Below are 13,610 nucleotides of genomic sequence, written 5' to 3'. Positions count from 1 at the left end.
AAAGTCATATGCTTAAGCAACTGAGCCACTCAGGTACCCCAGTGATTGAGGATCTTACAGAGACCACAAATATTGTTCTGAACCTGAGACCCTATCTAAGAATATAGAGGGTAGTTATAAATAAAAATATACTCCCCTTCTCCAAAAAAGAAGTCTAACTTATTAAAAATTTGTCTGCTTTGTGGAAGAATCAAAAACAGAGACACGTGCATACCCCAACACGAAGACTTTCTATTTTCTGCCAAAATCTATAGAATGTTGGAGCTACAAGGGACTGTAGCAATTATATAGTATAGGTAGAGTCCTTCATATTAAAGATGAAGAAACTGAGGCTCCAGAGGTAAGTGTCTTGGCCAAGGTCAAAGAGTTTGTTGAAAAGAACCCTGTACTACCTGTTACACTGAGGTAATGAGTCATACCTCACACTATTAAACTATTCAGTTTAGTATGCTTAACAGTTAAAACCAACCATTCTTCAAATTAAAATGCAAATTGCCTCCAATATCTTTACAAGTAAGAAACAATCTAGAAATCATTTGCTTTCTTTTAATTCCCTTGACATTTCTCTCGACTCACCTGCTCCTGTATATCCCAGAGGAAACAACAGTGAGCAATTTATATGTCTGAATGTACACACACACACACACACACACACACACGCACACATTTGTTTGAGAAGTTTCTGTTTGTGTATTTATTTGTTTGCTTGCTTGCTTTTCAGTTTAATTTCCTGGAGGAATTCTGACCAACTCTCTGGGCAATGCCAAACAGGCAATTTTTAAATCGAAGACAGTGAATTAACTTCACCTGGTATTATGTAACGCATCGATTTGATTTTATTGCCACTGTTCTTTCACCACTTATTATGTATTTTCCTCTTTCATTTTGCTCAGAGAGGGCACAATACGTCTCCTATTTACTTCTCCAAACACTTCTTTTTCTTGGGGGCCTCTCTGTCCTCCACCCACACAGTTTGGTAGACGAGGAAGCTGCTCTAATTACCCAGCACCCAGCCGGGAAGACCACACTTCTAGAACTAGATGATCATGCAAACAAATGAACAACAGAAAACAGTGTGTGTGGAGAGTCCTCTGAAGCAAACAGAAGATCCTCAAAGCTTTATTTTTTCTAAAACAGTCATGCCTTGTCACTTCTGAGAAGGTAGAAAAGCTTTTCTTCTCTCTCTTTTCCCCTAAAACTTAATCATGCCTTTTTGCTTTTGAGAATGTTAGAATCTACTTGGAATTACCAGCATTTGTATAATTTTCACACTCTAACAATTGTTATAGGGCCCTGGAACTTCAGAATAATCAACCCCTTACTTTATAAATAAGGTATCTGGGGCCCAGTGAAGGGAAATGATGAACCTAAAGGGGTTCTGTGCCTAAAGGCACAGAGTTATGTCTTCCATAAATACTGAACTCAAAGGCATGGTTTAACTTGGGCCACTTCCCCCACCCCCATACAGATTATATCATGAATATTGCTATTTACCTGACCCTATTTACACGGTTCTGTGGTTTAAAGCACCACAGAACCAGATTGAGTTGTTAACTAGGCCTCCCCAGCAAAGAGATTCACCCCCACATACCAGTCTCCCAACACAGGTAACTCAAATATGTGTCTTTGTGACATATAATTGCACAGAACAATATATCAGAGGCCTGATAAGAGGTGCAAACCTCAAATGCCAGCTCTGTAAATGTCTAAGCTCCTCTTTCCATACATCTCTAAGGCATAGTCAGTGGTGCTTGAGAGGAACTCAACACCTCGTTGTGGCTGGCCAGGCTCTGCACAACCAATCGCTGGGCCCCTGAATCCCTCTCCTCCCTCCCAGCCCCACAGGCCCTCACTCACCACAAACCTGCTCTCTTTCCTTTCTGTCCCTCAGGCCCTCTGTATTCATTAAACACAGACACAGAGGGTGTCTATATATGCCATTTTCTCTGTTCGGTACTCTTCCCCAGCCTTGTTACATTACTGGATTCTGTCATTCTGGGGTTATTGAAATGCCCCCTTCCTCTTCAAGGGCTTTTCTGACCCCTGTGATTATACAAGGGAGCACCCCCACCCCCTCACCATGGGTCTGTTTCACAACAGCCGTATTTCCTCTATGGGGCTTATGAACTAAGAGAAGTTAGGTTGCTTACATTCTTGTTGGTGTATTGTTATTTTCCATTAGAATGTAAGTTCTGCAAGGAGAGGGATTTTGTGTAGTATTCACCTCTTACACCTCACCAAACATCCCCTTGACTCACCTTTTCGTCCCAGCTGGTTTTTGAAGGAACCAGCTGCTTACATGTGCAACATGAAAGCACCCCCTCTTGGCCGCCCTGAATGTCCCTCTCTTTCTGACCTGGGGTCTCTGGAGCAGAGACGCAGTGCCTCATCTATTCTGATACATGAACAACCCTGAGAATTCAAGGTAGTCAGCGCACCACGGGGCAACACGTGACCAATGAGGAGCAGGATCCTGCTGGTGCCTAAATCCCTCCTCTTCTCATGTTCAGGTGAGTGATTCTAAGGTGTGTTATGCATGGCCCCTCAGAGGGTACCCAGAGGGACCCAGACACATCTGTCCACAATATAAGCTGCTTAATAATGTGCTCTTGGACTGGCTTGCCTTCATTTCCTGCTTTACTCATTCCAGTCCCTAATTTGTGTTCCAGAGAACAACACCCCAAAGTAGCTGTAAACAGGCTCTTACCTCAGGCTGTGCCCTTGAGGGGGAATGCATGCGAAGGCTCTCTCCTTATTCACTGCTCTATCTCCAGCCCCCAGAATGGTTCTGGCCACAAAATAGATACTATCTCAGTATTTTTTGGTCAGATTCTCTTTACTGAGTAATACCATTTCCAATCAATGGGAACAATATAGCCTACTTATCTCACAGTGTCCATGAAATTGAAATAAGCTAGTCAGATAGTCTTAAAAATAATATATAGCCTTTATTTTGATGAGTTTCTCAACAAATATTGGGCTCCAACTACATGTTAGGCACTAGGACTGATCCAGAGGTAAAGATAAAGAACCTTTCCTCTTCTCTGACATCATTTCAGCATTATCAAGGAGAGGGGTGACCACTGTAAGGGCGAACAGTTAAAGGACTCCCATTGGGTCCCCCACAAATTATGACCTTTAGGTCCACTGTAAAGAATACAAGACTAGGGAAATTAGCAGCTCATAAAAGAGCAGACGGTATATACCCTGACAAAGTCAATATACATTTAAAGACACTTCGTGGCTGACTTGCCAAATGCTCAAATGAACTATAGAAAATAGAGAAACCCTTGTCCCACGAGCCATGGAATCCAATGGCAGTACTTCAGACAGAAGTGACAAACTTACCTCTACCCATGGCAAGATTCTTTTCTCTGATACCCACACAGCCAAAAGGTGTTAACCATAACCATGAGGAGATGAGTATGATAAAATCTAGGCCTCTTATCCAAAGGCAGGTAATCTTTAACAATATCAGAAAAGACACAATGCAACTTCTGTCGGCACTAGAGGCCTAGCACTCGCTGAAGTTAGTGCTCTCTGGGAGCTGCATTCCTCCAGAGCTGGTAAGCCAGTCTCATCCCAGCAGAAGACAAAAGGCATACCCAAAAGAGATAATTGAGTAGAGTTTAATAGAGGGTTTATACATAAGGCATGGTAGGGTGTAGGGGAAACAAGAAGCGATGGCATAGTTCTCAGGGCTAGCAACACTGGGGATCCAGTTCCTTTCCCGAGACTGAGGAGGATTGGAGAGGGGCACCAGAGAGAGTAACTGTAGGGAGAGGGCCTCTTGGCAGGAATCGTGGCCTTCAGTATAGAAGTGTAAGCAAGCCACGGACACCCTTCAGATAGGGAGCTGGGGACATAAACATCCCAAGCTCACCTCCCACAGAGGGAGGAAGGAGAGTGAGGTCGAGACATTCGTGTGTACTCATTTGCAGAACCAAAGGTCAAGAGAGCTCATTTACACAGTCCACACAGCCTAGCCTCCTGGACTGGTAAACATGGTAGATCTGGAGGGACAAAAAGGTAATATCCAGAATACCAGCTATGTGGTCCTCAGTTATTGTAACAGAAAAGGCTGCAGGCGTTCTTTGCTGGTTCACCTGCACCATGGTCGAGTCCACTGTTGAGTACCCAGCCTCACAGGAGTCACCAGTCAGAGAATTTGCAGCAGGGTGATAAATGAGAGCCAGTTGGAGGATCCTTTTCCTTCTATAAGAAGGGCTTAAAAAGATGTCACTTCCTTCAGTCCTGTACAATATGAGGTAAGTCCTATCATGAGAAAGAGCTCCCCTTATTGGTGATGCCTGCAAGAGGATCTCAGATCTCCTGGAAGGAAAACGGTTGAAATCAGAAGAATGTGTCATTATGTTCAACTTCAGTTCCATCACCTCTTGTCACTTCCTTGTATGTTAAAAGCATTCCAGGAGGGGCGCCTGGATGGCTCAGTCGGTTAAGCGTCCGACTTCGGCTCAGGTCACGATCTTGCGGTCCGTGAGTTCGAGCCCCGCGTCGGGCTCTGTGCTGACAGCTCAGAGCCTGGAGCCTGTTTCCGATTCTGTGTCTCCCTCTCTCTCTGCCCCTCCCCCGTTCATGCTCTGTCTCTCTCTGTCTCAAAAATAAATAAACGTTAAAAAAAAAATTTAGGGGCGCCTGGGTGGCTCAGTCGGTTAAGCGTCCGACTTCGGCTCAGGTCACGATCTCGCGGTCCGTGAGTTCGAGCCCCGCGTCAGGCTCTGGGCAGATGGCTCAGAGCCTGGAGCCTGTTTCCGATTCTGTGTCTCCCTCTCTCTCTGCCCCTCCCCCGTTCATGCTCTGTCTCTCTCTGTCTCAAAAATAAATAAACGTTAAAAAAAAAAATTAAAAAAAAAAAGAACGGGATATTTAAAAAAAAAAAAAATTAAAAAAAAAAAAAAAGCATTCCAGGAGACCAAGTGTTACTGTAACAGACCTCCTCTTTTCATTTGGTCCCAACATTCCAGGTAAGACCAAGGTTCCCTGACAGGAAGAGCATGGGCACAGGTGTCAACTTGAAATCTTTATCTAGGAAAACTCTTGGGTGTTTCCAATGAATCTTCTACTTTTATGATGTGGAAAAGAAGCTTGATATAGGGCATGAAATACTGCAGATCAGGAAAATACCCCATGGCCTATTAGAAGGGGGAAATGAAGACTTGAGAATAAGCAAACCAGAAATGTAGAGTTCAAAGTGGGTAGCAGGACCCAGCCACAGACTATGAACTAAAACCCCTTTTTCATGAATATATATCAAGACATTGTGCACCACCACCATGTGATGCCCATGGAGTCCTGGATCCTGACACGTTGTTGTCACGGTTTGCACTAAATCCACTGGACAGAGATATTAGGGATTATGGATTTTAAATATATAATTTCCTATGTAGGGATTAAATGGTGTAACATACCATATTTGTAACATACCAATTTGTACTGTAACAAATTACCACAAACTTAGTGGTCAAAAACAACAGAAATTTATTCTCTCACAACTCTAGGAACAGGAAGTCCAGAATCAGGTGTCAGTAGGGTTGCTCTCCCTTTGAAAGCGCTAGAAGACAATCTGTTCATTCCGTCTTCTGCTTCCAGGGACTGTTAGCATCACTCCAGTCTGTTTCAGTCTTCACATGGCCTTCTCCCCCTCACCCTGTGTCATCTCCTCTTCTGTTTCTTATAAAGACATTAGTCATTGGATTTGGGGCCCACCCTGTTAATCCAGGATGATCTCATCTTGAGATTTTTAACTTAATTACATCTGCCAGAGGCTCTTTTTTTTTCAAATTAGGTCACATTTATAGGTTTAGAACCTGCACATTTCTATTGGGAGGCCACCTTTCAAACCGCTAAAGATACTGTGAAGCAAAATCATCTCAGATAATCAAGCATGCTCTGAGCACTGAGAAAACTGGCATCTTATAGATACTGTGGTGTACTGACAAACTCCCCCATTCAGGACTGAATCGCGCATTTCCCCTGTCTGCTCATGGCTCATAGCTGAGTCACTTTCCAAGAATTTTCATCATCTGAAGAGGGCTGCCTCTGCCAAGTGTATGCTTCCTTCCTGGGAAAAACCCAGATGTAATGAGAGGATAATGAGGGGCAGGTACAAAGGCCTGGTCTTTGCCTCAATTTTGGACACCTTAACAGGGCCCCCTGTAGGATGGGCTGAGTTCTCTGCTACAACTTTATCACAAACCAACTTCTCCTTCTGCCCCATCTTGCTTCCTCACTCCCTGGTAGATGTTGTTCCCAAGAGCAGCCCCCATTACACCTCCTGTGGGCAAAATCTCACCACAATATGTTTCCCAAAGACCTTGACCTAAGACGCATCCTGACATGAGATAAACCATAGATACTCTAAGTAGCTTAGAAGGAGTCTTTTTGGAGAACCATCTGCTTAATGGGCTGGGAGAGCCATTTAGATTATCAAAGGAGAGCTCGGGTAAAAGAAGTCCTTACCCTCCATTGTGTGAGCTCCCTGCTGTATTATCATCCCTGTGATTAGAAACATGAAGAAGTTAAACACACGGAGACAAGGACACATTTTTTTTTTAAATATAAGGAGCATTCTTCAAAAATTATAGGGCTAAGATGATTAGCAGGTACTGAATATTAGTAAGAGAAATCAAACCAAAAATCTTAACACATTAATAAAGATAATGTGTTATCTTGGCTAGATGGATAAAGACATCCAGGCATGGCCTCCAGAAACTTAATGTCTACACTCCCAGTGGAAGTATTTGGTAGAAATGTATCAGGAACCTTTCAACTGCAGATTGCTTCACCATGTTGGAGTCCCACGCCATGTGTGAAAACCACACCCAAACCTGTACACAAATATAAAGAAAAAGATCTGTATTCATTTGGAGCATGAGCTGCACAGTTAGATCGGCTTCAGTTCTTGGCTTTGCCATTTACTGTCATTACCACCTTAAACAAATGCTTAATGTTTCTGAGCCGCTGTGTCCTGCCATCAGTAAAATAGGGTGAGTGTGAATATTTATGTAAAGCACCAGACACCAAAGGAAACCCACTGCAAAATTAGCTATTATTAACATGAAATGCCGAGTACTATTTTATTGTTTTTATAATGACAATAACTTTTCCCAAAATGTTAGTTTGCATTTATTGCCTAATTCTTTCCTTGATGAAAACAATTTGAATTTATTTTTCTCAATGTGTGCCAGCTACAATTTCAAAGCAGCTAAAGAGGTATGCCTGGGAGGCTCAGTTGGTTGAGTATCTGACTTCATCTCGGGTCATGATTTCATGGTTTGTGGGTTCAAGCCCTGGGTCAGGCTCCGTGCTGACAGCTCAGAGCCTAACGTCTGCTTTGGATTCTGTGTCTCCCTCTCTCTCTGCCCTTTCCCCAGTCATGCTCTGTCTCTCTGTCTCAAAAATAAATAAACATTAAAAAGTTTTTTTGTTTTTTTTCAAAGGAGATAGAGAAAATGATCTGTGCCCTGGTTAGTGCCATTCTTCATTAACTAAAGTTTCCAGCTATGTTTTGAATCCTTAACACAGACAGTAACATGTGAAGCAAAGGTTGGGTCAAAAGGAATGATTTTCAGACAAGGATTTGAGCTCAGGGGATGAGAAAATTAGAAAATCACATTTTGCCTTAAGAGAGGCAGTATAGGGTATGGTGGGGAATTTAGGGTTTGCATTCAAATGAACTTTGGTTTTAAAATATTGTATTCACTAGCTATTAGTTCAATGACCTTGGTCAAGTAACAACTTCTTTGAGCCTTAGTTTTCTTACATAGGAGGATAGTGACAATACCTAGCCACCAGAGTTGCTGTGAAAAAGCAGTCAGTGAGACTGCATATGTCAAAGTACTTGGAACAGAGTCTGGCCAATAGTGTAGCTAATGAGGCCACAGTAATGATAATAAAAATAAGATGCAAAGGAAGGGAGTCAAGGAAGACTTTCTAACTATAGGTCTTCCTCAACTCAGTGATGTTAGACAGATAAGTCATTTAACTTTTCTGGGTTTGCGTTTCCTCATTAGTAAAACAGTAAACTGCTAAAGATTATAGAAATGGAAATGGCCTTCTAGTTCACTGACTCAAGACGAGTCTAATGGTCATCATTAAATGACTTTTAGAGATCTCAACATTATAGCAGTCTGCTAGGCCTGCTATTAAGCTACAAAACATAAGATATCCATGAAATATACAAAAGATGATAGACCATATAAAACATAGAAAATTACGGTAAATTATATGGATGAATATCTTAGTTCTGGCAGATGCAGCCTATAATCTCTTAATGTTTTTTCCCCTCTGAGTAAGGGGCTTTTTCTCTAATCCTTAAAAATCAATGCTATAGTAAATTAATCATAACCTGCTGTAGTGATTGGATTAACAGAAAGATCTTGCTAGGGTTTGCATGAAAGCCTAAAGTAAACAGCCACCCAATATACAGATATACTGGTTAGGGTATAGAGACACTATAAAATCCAGTTAAAATTGAATTAATAAACCTATCTACTTAAAAAAAAAAAAAAACACCTTCGGGGAGCCTGGGTGGTTTACTTGGTTAAATGTCTGACTGTCGATTTCAGCACAAGTCATGATCTCACAGTTTGTGAGTTGGAGCCCTGTGTCTGGCTCTGCACTGACAGTGTGGAGCCTGCTTGGGATTCTCTCTTTCCCCCTCTCTCTGCTCCTCCCCCCACTTTCTCTCTCTCTCTCTCTCAAAATAAATACGTAAACATTTAAAAAAAGAAAACTTCTAAAGCAGAAGGGATTGGGACCTCAGATTCTTAATCTTTTTGCCTCTCTAGCTATTTTGCTCAAATAAAATTTAAGTTTTATTAAAATCATAGATTCCATGAAAGTCTCAGGCAAGTTAGTCAATACATCTGCCCCAGGTGCTTCCTGGAGTGGTCCTGGTTCTAGGCTATTTAATCTAGACCAGATGAATATCTTCATCTCCATCAAATTCATTTGTGAATTTAAGTTAGCCCCAGATCATTCAACAACTGAGTGTTTTTAAGCTGACCCTGAGAAAGTCTTTTAAGCTTCTTCAGCAGAAGACAGCTATAACACTATGGTAGGAGAAGATAGCTAGGAAGTTCAGTCTCCACGAATCCACATGGCTCAAAATGTTTGGCATAAAGGTTCAGGGCATGCATGATGAGTTGATATGTACTCAGAAGTGGCCATAATGTTCTGATTTATCATGTTTCACTTTTCCCACAAAGCAGGTGACAAAATGGGAATAAAACAAAATGAATCTATTCTTATTAGATTGGGGCCACAATCTCATATTGAGTTTAGATATTGGATTTCCTGACAGCTTCCTGTGTTGTCGGCTTATTGCTTTCAAGGGAGCCAGCAATGGCCTGGGATAACAGAGTGTCTAGGATGTGAGACATCTTAAATGGATGACACATTTCCCTGGGCTCTGCTGCCAGCGGAGTTCCCTAAGCAAGTTAGAGTTTATGTGTCGGTGATGTTTGGGGGCTCAGTGGAAACCAGACAGGAACGATCCTTGTCTAGAGTAATGATACCATAAAAGAAAGTGGGAACACAGAGATGAATACTCTTACTGATGGTATTTACTCAGGTGCAGTATTGTCTGCGTGAGGAGTTTTGTTTCTTTGGGCCCACGAAGACTTGAGGGTTCCTTCTGCACTGGTCTCCACTCCTTTCAGGGTGTTTCTGAGTACCCTTGCCTCTGACCCAGTCATGGCTGTTCCTCTCTTTCTCGTATCAAATGTGACACATGCCCCCAACTCCATATGTTGTCGAGTAGGTCCTTTAATATTTTCTGATATAAACTCGATCTGTCTGGCTCGGGGCCTCAGTGTGACAAAACAATAAAGCACTCTCTTCTCTTTGAGTTAGACGGGAGCTTTAGCCTGGCTTTGCTTCTTATAAGTGTAAGTTTGATGATAGGTCCTGGTGTTTGCTGATAGGTCAAAGATCAAGAATATTTTCCATTAATTCAAAGAAAAAAAAAAGACATCACCTGAAATAAGCACTGAGAAAAGAGCAGACAAATTTAAATGAAAACGAAACTGGGAAATTTATAATGCTTTGTTAAAGCTGAAGTACTTGGGGCTAGAAGCTGCGGCTGGATGAGTGGGTGGGGAGAGATGAGGGGAGACCGCACCACCCAACTAGAAGATTCCTTCATCCTCTAGCAGCTCCATCTTGGATTGCAGGACTCCCTGGTATCAGCAGCTGACTGATCCCTCTGCCTAGCAGTGCATGGCAGGAGGGCCAAGGTCAGCCCCATACCTGCTGCATTAGGACTCCACTGCTCTGTCCCATCAACTTGCCCATGAACTGACTGTGTTACGAGTTCACCTGGATGGAACGGGACACTAGTTCTTTCCTATCATGATTCCCCTCGCTCAGAGAGTGGGACTGCTGGAAAACTTGTCTGGTTTCCGTAGGCAAGACCAGGGCAGTGCTCTTCCACTCCTACCCCCCCCCCACCCTATGTACAGTTCCGTGGCCAACCCTCCTCCATCTTTTTGAAGCCATTCAAACTTCCACTCCATAAGATGAGTCCTCCTATAATACGAGTCTGTTTTCCTTCTTCTTTTCTTCTCTGTCTACCCTCTCTGCTGTGTTTCTCACCAGGAGTTCAAGTAGGCGGTGGCAGAGTAATAGTGTATGCAGATGCTGAGCTTCGTGTTGGGAAAGCAGAAAGAATAGAGGATTCTTTTAGGGGAAAAAAAGGCGAGTGTGAAGTAGCAGGAGTGGGGAGCGGTTAAGTTAGCAGGAATTATCCTATTTTTAGGATAGGATTTTTGGGAGTACAACATTGATTTTAGGCTGAGGGGAAGTAGACAGTAAAGAGACTAATAATTTAAGAAAAAGGGGGAAAGTCACAGGAAAGTGTCTGGGAAAGGATGAGGAGGGCTGAGATCACAACACAGTTGGAGTGACCACACTGCAAAGGGAGAGCAAAGTGTTTCCATTCTTCTGGGGAGAAGAAAAAGTATAGTGGACTCGGTATGTAGAGAGCAAGAAAATTGGACGAGTTCAGATCTGAGCCCTCAGCCTTGGATGTAAATAGAAGAGCAGGTGGACAGCTTGCTGAAAATCGGTGATGGAGGAGCCCTGAGGAAAGTGGAGTAGGGAGTTTTGGACTACAGACCTGGAGGATGGTGACAGGAGGGCAAGAGAAATGAAGAAATGGGTTTCTGAGCAGAGGTGAGACTGCGCTTGAGGATGATGGGCCGACTTTGGACCGAAACCAAACAATGCTTGATGTCAGGGAGCAGGACAGACAGTTGCGGCTCAGCAAGGCGGTAATGCCAGGAGGCTGAGAGGCCCAGGTGCAAAGACAAGACAGAGGACAACTAAATCTGCTGGCTATGGGGTATCTGAGGAGAGATGGAAACTGAAAAGGTGGCTGAAGAATGGGGAGAAGAGGAGCATTGGAGGGGATAAAGGAGGTAAAGAAGAGAGAGATCAACTCTCCCTCCATGCTTACAGATTGTTCTCTGTTCCTGCTGGTTTATAATTTTGACCCAATTTCACTAGTAAATTTTTTAAAGAAGGACTTGTGTGGCTAATATGCAATTTAAAATGTAACTACTCCTTATCCCAACAGCTCATTGTTGTACCAGCTCACACCAATATATGTGGAAAAACGGCCTTTGTTACAAGAAGACTATAGGCTATACCCTTTCTGAGTGAGCTAAAGAGAAAAAGGCTAGTGTCTACAGCTGAAGATCAGCAAATTGGGAACCACAGACCTTGGACTTGGGAGTGGGGCAAGGGCGTGAGGCGTGATCCTTAGCACAATGCTGAAGAATAAGCTTTGCTTCCTCCATTCTTGCTGTGCTGTGTCTCAGGCATATCTGGCATTAAATGAGAGGAAGGAATGGTTATGAAATTCTGTCCAACTCTGACCCAGGATCATGCTAGTGCTCAATTAGGAACCAAACACCCGGATTGTGTGGAGAGGTGGGAGGGAAATCACCTGATTAGATCAAGACAGTTCTCCACATCCAAATACAAATGGTGCCAGCCCTCGACTGTCTGATTATCTTTGGGCAGTTGCCAACTTTCATCCCAGGAGGTCTTTATTTTCTTTCAAGAGACCCAAAATCAATCACTTAATTCTTGGTGAGGTTAAGGTGGAAGATTAGAGTGGATTAGAGTCAATTATAAATACAGTCCCTTCTGCCATGCTTCCTGGGGACCAACAGAAGCTCACCAGACCACTCATTAAAGCAATTACTCTCACAAGCCAGTGATACTGTATCTCTTTTACCTGTTGGCTATACCTGGGTCTATATTGAAACCAGACAAGAAAAATTAAGGGAATTAATAGGAAATAAGTAGGAATAAAATAGGAAACAAGAAATAAAATACCTGAAAAACTGCACAGCCTCAGACTGGAAAGACCTGCCTTACAATCCAGATAGATAGATAGATAGATAGATAGATAGATGTTTATCTTAGATCAAGACTGGTGAGGACCATTCGCTTCTGGAATTGACCAATATAGATATTAATATTAGTGCAACATTTTCTAAGCTAGAAGAAATTGAAATGGTGGTAGTGGTGGGAGATGAGAGGAAATTGAACACTAAGTAAATGAGAGAATGTTAGGGGCCAAGGAGACAGCTGAGCCCAGAAAACACTCCTCGTGCTCCCCCATACCACTTGGACTTGTTGTGGTAAAAGGCATGTCTGCTCAGCTGGCTTCTCTGCCAGAGTAGATTCCATATGAAGCATTTCTATTACGCAGAAGAATGGCTAAATGGCTCACAGATGTGCTGTTTAAAAATCTGCCAGCTGCCAAGTACGAACTGGGGTTTGACAACATAAAGTCTCTACTATGTGACCTCAGAGTCATTTCAAGCTGTTTCCTCATTTTTTATGAATATTAATTGAGGCAATAACACCTTTATGTATTTCTTTTTAATATATCACGTCTCTATAATAACGCTTCATTTTTCAAGAATGTTTACAAAATGGGAAAGAATTCTGGTTAAAATTAATGCAGTCTCAAAATCAGTACTTTAACCATACAGAAAGGCAGAAAATGTAAAGTTGCGACTCTCGGTTCTACCACAATCCAGTGTCCTAGCAGTACTTAAAACTTCTCATTAGCAGGTATGGTATTAATTCCTTCTTCTGCTAGTACAATGGGTTCAGCTACATCTGCCTTGGGATTTTAAACTTGAGGTTTTTACTGGAATTTGCATGATTAAAAACACAGCATTAATTTTGCCTTAATACTTAAGTATGCTTTATTTTTAGTTCTCCTTTTTAAGGAAGGAGAGTGAGTGAGAACAGAAAGGGGACAGAGACATTTATTCGGTTAGCCCAGAGACTGAGTGTACTGTAAGCCTTATGGGGGACCTTGAAGGGAAGCATGAAGTGAAGGCAAATAGCAGTGCTCTCACAGGTTATTATCCACAGTCATTCTCTACCCAAGTGAACCAGCCAGTTAATTTATACACAAGGACCTCTTCCACCTGCAGGATTAGAACAGAATTTGAGCTATCAACAGCACTGGATTTAGGATCACAAAACCTTAACTTGAGCCCTGCTTCTGTCATTCACTAGCTCTGTGAACTTAGACAAGTTATTTTACCCTCTGAGTCTGC

General features: G+C 42.5%; 1 long non-coding RNA gene across 3 annotated transcripts in view; it reads right to left on the bottom strand.

The window, feature by feature from the left end:
- Nucleotides 1-9,587: 9,587 nt before the first annotated feature.
- Nucleotides 9,588-13,610, bottom strand: part of LOC122230770 — a 28,904-nt gene continuing 24,881 nt past the window's right edge. For all 3 annotated transcript variants that reach the window (XR_006207847.1, XR_006207848.1, XR_006207849.1), the window contains exons 2-3: nt 11,745-11,849; nt 9,588-9,940 (exon numbers count right to left, since the gene is read on the bottom strand). This is a non-coding gene — a long non-coding RNA (uncharacterized LOC122230770). The remainder of the gene's footprint in view (nt 9,941-11,744; nt 11,850-13,610) is intronic.

Source organism: Panthera tigris, chromosome C2 (assembly GCF_018350195.1).
Source record: "Panthera tigris isolate Pti1 chromosome C2, P.tigris_Pti1_mat1.1, whole genome shotgun sequence".
Taxonomy (NCBI): Eukaryota; Metazoa; Chordata; class Mammalia; order Carnivora; family Felidae; genus Panthera; species Panthera tigris.
Note: the sequence above shows the minus strand (reverse complement) of the source record. Positions and strands in the feature narration are given on the sequence as shown.